This window comes from Lepus europaeus, unplaced genomic scaffold, assembly GCF_033115175.1.
Source record: "Lepus europaeus isolate LE1 unplaced genomic scaffold, mLepTim1.pri SCAFFOLD_29, whole genome shotgun sequence".
Taxonomy (NCBI): Eukaryota; Metazoa; Chordata; class Mammalia; order Lagomorpha; family Leporidae; genus Lepus; species Lepus europaeus.
The window spans coordinates 3,215,216-3,222,891 of NW_026909167.1; the positions used below are offsets into that span (position 1 = coordinate 3,215,216).

The window sequence follows — 7,676 nt, forward strand, 5'->3', positions numbered from 1 at the left end:
ATCTTGTGACCTAGAACTGAGCATCACAGTCACAATTCACTAACATTTACTAAATCTTGAGTCTTTCAGTTTCATCATATTCTTGGCATACTTCTCTTGTATGTCACTTCAGTATTTTTTAATTTGCTTCTAGTCTGTATCTTTTTCCTTTAAAATAGATTTATATTTGTTTCTTGGTGATATATAGTAACCCCATTGATGGTATAAGTTGATCTTATACCCAGGATTCTTGCTTAGTTCTCTTATCAGTTTGTTTCAGGATTATCTCTGTATAGATAGTTTTGCCAATGTGGGAAATCTAGTAATGTTTACAAATGAGTAAACTCACAGTGTCCCGGAGCTCAGGATGCACCTGGCTGTCTGGCACACGTGGCCGAGGGCTTTAGGCCATGGCCGGAAGGAGACCGGATAACTGCGGGGTGCCAAGGCAGGACTGGCCAGATTTAAGGCCTCCCCTGCTGCAGCCCCGGTGGCACAGTGGCACGCCACGAAGGAGGCCGTCTCTGCCCAGCGAATGTGTTAACTCCGCGAGGAGCCAGTGAGGGGCACGAGGCGGTTCCCGAGGGAGTGGCGGGAGACTTGACCGACACCCACTCACCTCACGAGATGTGCGGAGAAACGCTGGACCGAGAGTTCATTGCGGGTACAGGCGGAAAACAACTCCAGGGGAGCAGCTGAACGTCTGTGGCCACGGCAGCCAGGAGGCAGAGGCCGCTCCCCACACGTGGGTGCTGGGTGCCCATGCTCCTCACACTCGGTTCTTGGGGCGCACCGGGTGGCAGATGAGGGCACAGGCCCGGCAGGTGCTCTGTGGCGGCTCCCCCGGTTCTGCCCAGGCTTGGAGCAAGCTGCAGACCATGGCATTGGGAGCGCCAGAGCTGGGGCCAGGTCGGGGAGGCCAGCGCTGGAGACCAGGACGCTTCCAGAGAACCCTGGCTGACCTGGCATGCTGGCGGTGTGACTCGGTCCAGCCCGAACAAGTGGTTAAGTGGCCACAGGGAGAGACCTGTTCTAGAACGTTGATGACACAGAAGTTCATTTCCACCGCTGCCGTGTGGCACAGGGTCAGGGAGGCCTCTGCTTCCTGCCCCTGGATGCTGCCTTCAGCACGAGCCAAGGTGATCCTGTTCCACGTCCCACCGGGTGTCGGGTGTGGGGCCACCTTTGGTGTCCAGGCTTTTGGCTGTGTGGTTTGCTGCGTGCCTCCTTCCCAGTGAAGCCCCCAGCTGAAAGGGGGCCACCTTGGCCTGCCTGGGGCCTGGGAGGCACCTGTGGACTCCAGGTGGGGGCTCACCTGTGCAGGCCATTCTCGCAGCCCACTGGACATGTGTGAGCTGTGATGGCCTGAGGTCTCCACTCAGGGTCGTCCCAGCCTCAGGCTGACTCATGCCAGTGGGGACTTCTCCTTCAAGTTCACATACAACCCGACAAACTGAACATTTTGGTCCGTCTCCTGTTCCTGCCCAGCCCTGAATTCCTGTAATTTCAGAATGAGGTCAATGTCATCCACATTCAGAGGTCACTTCCCAGAAGTCTCAGGCCAGAGCTCCCAGGGATGGCTGGGAGCGTCCCCTTGGGTGAATAGGGTGGGGGAAGCGAGGAACCTGAGATGGGGGGACCTCGGCCTTGGGGAGGCAGAGCTGGCTGCAGACCGTGCCGTGTGCAGTAGGGGCAGCGGGTGGGGCCATGTGCAGCTGCCTCTGCCACCTTCTCCAGGGCTCTATCTCCCCAGCCCAAAGCTGGGTGCCCACCTGTCACTGACTCCCAGGCCCCACCCCAGGCAGCCCTGCTTTGCTTCCTGTCTCTCTGGGATCCTCCTGCAAGCAAGGGCTACAAGCACCCTTTAGCATCCACTAATGTCACTGAGGCCCAGCTGGGACTTGAACCCAGGGCTCTCCTGCTCCAGAACCAGGGGCGACAGCTGCTCTGGGGGCCCCAGAGCCAGCAGGCTGTGGTGGGGGAGGCGTGAAGGGCAAGGGCCAAGGGTCCCCACTCTGGGCTCCCACACTGGGCACAGCCCTCTGGCCCTCTGAGTCCTTAGCACCCGCACCTGCTCAGAGGGGCACAGGTGGGCTGCCGCCCAGCCCACTTCCCAGCAGGCCCTGGGCCCTCAGTCCTGGCCCCGGCAGTGGTGCCTCTGCTGACCTCTGCCCCGTGGGGTGACACCGCTCTTGCCACACCAACAATTGCGAGATGGACTCGGTGGTCATCTCCATCAATGGCTACACGTCTGTGTACGCAGCCATAGTGATCTACTCCATCGTCGGCTTCCACACCACCCAGCGCTACGACGACTGCTTCAGCAAGTGAGTGGTCCCGCCCCCGTCACGCCCCACGCATGGCATCATCCTGGCTCTGCTCCAAGGAACATCCTGCACCTCATGAACGCCTTTGACCGGAGGGCAAGGTGACCCAGGAGAACTTCGCGGAGATGCAGCGCTGGTGGAATGCCACGGACCCCGCGGCCTACGCCCAGCTCACGTTCCAGAGCTGCGACATGAACTCCTTCCTCTTGGAGGCAGGTCCCGGCACCCCGGCAAGCAGGAGGCAGAAGTGCCCCCGCCGGCCCCTCAGGTTGCACCTGGGGCTGCCATCAACTTCCCTTTGGTCGCCACGACGCTGGCCATGGCACATCCTGCTGCTGCTCGGCTCCCCACGCACTGCCTCCTCTCTGTTTGGGAGCCCCCAGGTTGTGGGGGTGTCACCACTTCTGGGCTGGTGGCTCCCACAGTGCAGAGCTTGGTGCCAGGATGTGGCGTCACCCATTGTCAGCTGTGTGTCACCTCCTGGGCCCCAGGTGGCTGCCGGCGTAGCCCATCCCAGCCCAGGCGCCCTCAGCTGCTCCTTGCTCTGCCGGGGCCGGGTGCCATGCACCCTCACCTCCTGGCCCGCAGATCCGCTTTACCCGTGTATCTGGAGCCAACAGGCTGCCTAGGATCAGCCTCATTCTCGCTTGGTGTGGTTCAGTGGGATGTGCGCTGACAGGGTGACAGTGTGGCCGTCAGGGACTGACAGGCCCTGGGTGACTGGGTGCCATCGTGCAGGGTATGGAGGGCACAGGCCTGGCCTTCATTGTCTTCACAGAGGCCATCACCAAGATGCCGGTGTCGCCACTGTGGTCCATGCTGTTCTTCTTCATGCTCTTCTGCCTGAGCCTGTCGTCCATGTTTGGGAACATGGAGGGCGTGGCCATGCCACTGCAGGACCTCAAGCTCATCCCCCGCCAAGTGCCCTAAGGAGCTGCTCACAGGTGCTTGTGCCATGGGGGGCCCAGCTGTGTCCCCTTCCCACTGGGTCACAGGTTGGGACCCGCTCGGCTTTGTTTCCCTGTAGGCCTCATCTGCCTTGGGACCTACCTCCTGGCCCTCATCTTCACACTGAACTCTGGCCAACACTGGCTCTCCCTGCTGGACAGATATGAGGGCTCCATCCGCCTGCTCATCATTGCATTCTGCTAGATGTTCGGATCCTCTATGTGTATGGCATTGACAGGTACGAGGGAGGAGGCAGCAGGGAGCTGGGCCGGGGCCAGCCTCAGGGGGTGCAGGGCAGACAGCAGAGAAGCAGCCCTGAGTCCCAGGAGGGGGCTCTGCAGGGCCCCCCAGGAGGCAGTCCATGCCCCTCTGGCTTCCAGATTCTCCTACACCTAGCTGTGCAGAGCGAGCACTGACAGCAGCATTGGGAGACTGCCCAGAACTTGGGGTGTATGAGCATGGAGGCCACAGCAAGAGCAGGCCCTCTGCCACATGGCCAAGCAAGAGCCTTGGTCTGGGTCCCCCACAGCAGCCTGGGTGCAGGTACAGCAGAGGAACGAGGGGTGGGTGGGCAGTGGGGCTGGGGTCCTCAGCCCAGGGTACCTATGTTGTAGTGGGGGGCTGTTATTTCCCTGGAGCTCCAGGCCTTTACAGAGGGAGGGCCTTCAGCCCCCACTTGGCCAGACATCTGGGCACTCACCTTGCTGGGTGGGGTGGCCACCAGACAGCAGCCTGAGAAGCTATAAAGGCAAGCTGCTTCTGAGAACTGGTGTGCAGGCACAGGTGTACAGCTATAGGTGAGCAGGCCAGGTGTGTGAAGGCCAGGCATTTGCAGGCCTGGTGTACAGGTACAGGCATGCAGAGGCACAGGTGTGCAGGCACATGTGTGTGCAGGCCAGGTGTGTGTAGGCCAGGCATGCAGAGGCCAGGTGTACAGGTACAGGTGTGCAGAGGCACAGGTGTGTACAGGTACAGGCGTGCAGAGGTACAGGTGTGCAGGCACAGGTGTGTGGAGGCCAGGTGTGCAGAGGCCAGGTGTGCAGGAGCAGATGTGTACAGGCACAGGTGTGTGCAGGCCAGGTGTGAAGAGACCAGGTGCACAGGTACAAGTGTGCAGGCACAGGTGTGCACAAGCCAAGTGTGCAGAGTCCTGGTATACAGGTACAGGTGTGCAGGCACAGGTGTGTGGAGGCACAGGTGTGTGCAGACCAGGAGTGTAGAGGCCAGTTGTACAGGCACAGGCGTGCAGAGGTACAGGTGTGCAGTTACAGGTGTGCAGGCACAGGTGTGCAGAGGCCAGGTGTGTGCAGATATAGGTATGCCCAGGTGTGTACAGGCCAAGTGTGCAGCAGCCATGTGTGCAGGTACAGGTGTGCAGCTGAGGGGCAGGCCAAGGTACACAGGGTTGGCCACGCTCTGGGAACATGCAGTGTGGGTTTGGCCGTGTGCATGGCCCCACAACTGTGCAGCTGTGCTTGGCACTGTACATGTCCACACGTCCATCTGTGAAAGGCCCAGAGTGCAGGGTGAGGCAGGCAGTCAGTGTCTCACCCAGGTCAGTCGACACCGTCCCAGCCTCTGTCTCCAGGTTCAACAAAGACATTGAATTCATGATTGGGCACAAGCCCAACATCTTCTGGCAGCTGATGTGGTGGGTTGTCAGCCCTCAGATCATGCTGGTCATCTTCCTCTTCTACTTCGTGGTCAAAGTCAGCAAGGAGCTGACCTACAGTGTCTGGGACCACCCATGCCAGAAGGGTCACAGGTTGGGGCGGAGGCCCTGCATGTGCTCAGGGGAGGGTTGCAGTTTGGGGTGGAGGCCATACGTGTGCTCAGGGCAGGGTCGAAGGTCAGGGTGGAGGCCATGCATGTGCTCAGTGGAGGGTCACAGTTCAGGGTAGAGGCCCTATGTGTGCTCAGGTGAGGGTTGCAGGTCAGGGCGGAGGCCATTAGTATGCTCAGGGGAGGATCGCAAGGTCAGGGCAGAGGCCCTGCATGTGCTCACCTCTGGCCTGGTTCTCCCCCAGGAGGAGTTCCACAAATCCCAGCAGGTCAGGTACCTGCCCTGGGTGTACATGGTGGTGGTGGTCGAGGCCTGCATGCCCAGCCTCGTCATCCCCTGCTTTGCCATCTACAAGCTCATCAGGGGCCACTGCCAGCAGCCAGGGGACCAGCAGGGCCTGGTCAGCACGCAGTCCACAGCTTCCATGAATGGGGACCTCAAGTACTGAGGGGCCCAGCCCTAGGCTGCGTGTGTCTGTGTGAGTGCACGCATGCACACATTTATGTGTATGTGTGAGCATTGCATATGTGTGTGCACTAGCTTGAATGTGTAGACATGCATGTTGTACATGTGTATATTCATTCATGTGTATGTGATGTTTCTCCATATGCATACATGTCTATGCATACGTGTGTGTACATGTAAGTTATGTCAGCATCGTGTGCATGCCTAGATATGTATGTATTGTGTGCATATATGCCTGTCTGCATACATGTGCATGTTTTATGGGTATGTACATATGCATGTGTATGTGTGTATGTGCATCTGTACATATGTAGCTGTATATTTTGTGCACATGTGGACATGTGCATCGTGCTTACACGTATACGCACACTGCTTGTATGCACGTACATGTTTGTGCATATCCAGGTGCACACATATTCACATGCATGTGTGCATCTGTGTTTACATGTTCATGGCACACACGTGTACCATGTGGGCCCAGTCTCCTTGTCATGAACACGGTACAGCATGCCACACAGCCCTGGGTATGTCCCTCAAAGTCAAGAGCTGAGGGGTGGGGAGGCTGCACCTGCTGCACCCCAGGTTGCCATGGACAGCCGTGGAGCCTGGAGCGTGGGCTGCTGACTTGGCCCCTACAGCCATTCTCATTTCCCAGTCCCCTCCCTGTGCCCTCCCCTTAGCTACAGACCCTTGATCTAGAGACCCCCGAGGTCAGGGTTTGGGCCTTTTTACCAGAAGCCCATTGAGCCTGTGGTGACATGGCCACACACCCCCCATGCCCTGGCCCCGCCGCCCCTGGCTTAATGAATACTCACCATTTAACCATTGCTTCTGCCTGCCATGGACAGACACCCTGAGTGCAGCTTAGTGCAGCCCAGCCGGAGGAAGACATCAGCTGTTTTCTTACAGGGACATTAACTGTGAATTTTTAGCCAGATGTTGGGAGAGAGGGTTACAGGGGAACTTGGCCCTGGCCCCTGCCAAGGACACTGCATGCCTCCTGGCCCCCCTGGAGCCCAGGGCTGTGTCAGGGTGGATGGCCCTGGAACTTGGCACCAACCTCAGCCCCATGCAAGCTGTGCCTGTGGCGTCTGCTTCCACAATGGCCACCTCCACATTCCGCAGAAAAGCCTGGGTGCTTCCCTTCAAGCGGACTTTCTAGAATTCTCACAAGTTGGGCTGGGATGATGGGGGATCCCCTTCCTCCCAGAAACCCTGGCAACAAACTCCAGTTCTGCAGTTCAAGCTACCCGGCACACTGCAGACATGGAGCAGGGCGGAGCTTGGACATGTTCTGACCACTCAGCTCACCTCTCCACTGCCCTGCAGTGCCCCTGGCACAGCCCAGCCAGGTGTGCCATCCAGGAGGCTGGTGGTTGTGTGACACCTCCGGAGCACAGTGCTGCTGCTTGGCATCCTTGTCAATGTGACAGACAGGCAGGTTCATGGACATCAAATGTCCCCATTTAAATAAACCACTGCATCCACTGTTCTCAAGTGTGCATCCAGACGGGCGAGTGTGTCCCCAGAGACAGTGTGGCTGACGGTCAGCTCCACTTCCCTGTGGGCTGCAATCAGGACGTTGTCCACAAAGCCATGTGCTGTGGCGGGGACAGGCTGGGCATTGGGCAGGACTGTCTGCCTCCCAAAGGCCCTGTCCCTGCTGTGCTCAGTGGAGGTCATCCCAGGGACTCCTATAGCTCTGGGGAGGGTGTGGGCTCCACTCTGAGGCCCCCAGGCTGGGTTAGGGAGCAGGTGCAGCCCCTGGTACAGGCCACATAGGACTGGCCAGGAAGCCATGTTCAGACTCCCGAGGTGTCAGGAGATAGGTGTGGCCTGAGGACTAAGCCCCCTCCTATGCTGCCCCAGAAGCAGGGAAACCACAGCCACCACAGCCACATGTGGCCAGGCAACAGCCTTTATCTGCTGACCCTGTCAGGAACTGCATGGCATGGGGAGGTCAGGGGCTGCCAGGGTCCTGGGTGGAGGGTGGGGGTCCCTGGTGATGGATGTTCTGGGTCTTAAGGTGTCCACATTCTCCACTCAGCTTCACAGGATGTGGCCACCTTGGCAAACTGAGGGTGGGGGAGGGGAGTGGGGACCTCTGACCCTGTCACCAATGAGCATGAGTCTGCATTACCTCAACATCAAAACACTTGTTACAGATAAATAAC

General features: G+C 58.7%; 1 pseudogene; it reads left to right on the forward strand.

Annotated features, from left to right (window-relative positions):
* Positions 1–2,163: 2,163 nt before the first annotated feature.
* LOC133754754 (sodium-dependent neutral amino acid transporter B(0)AT1-like) lies at positions 2,164–5,485 on the forward strand (annotated as a pseudogene).
* The last annotated feature ends 2,191 nt before the right edge of the window (positions 5,486–7,676 follow it).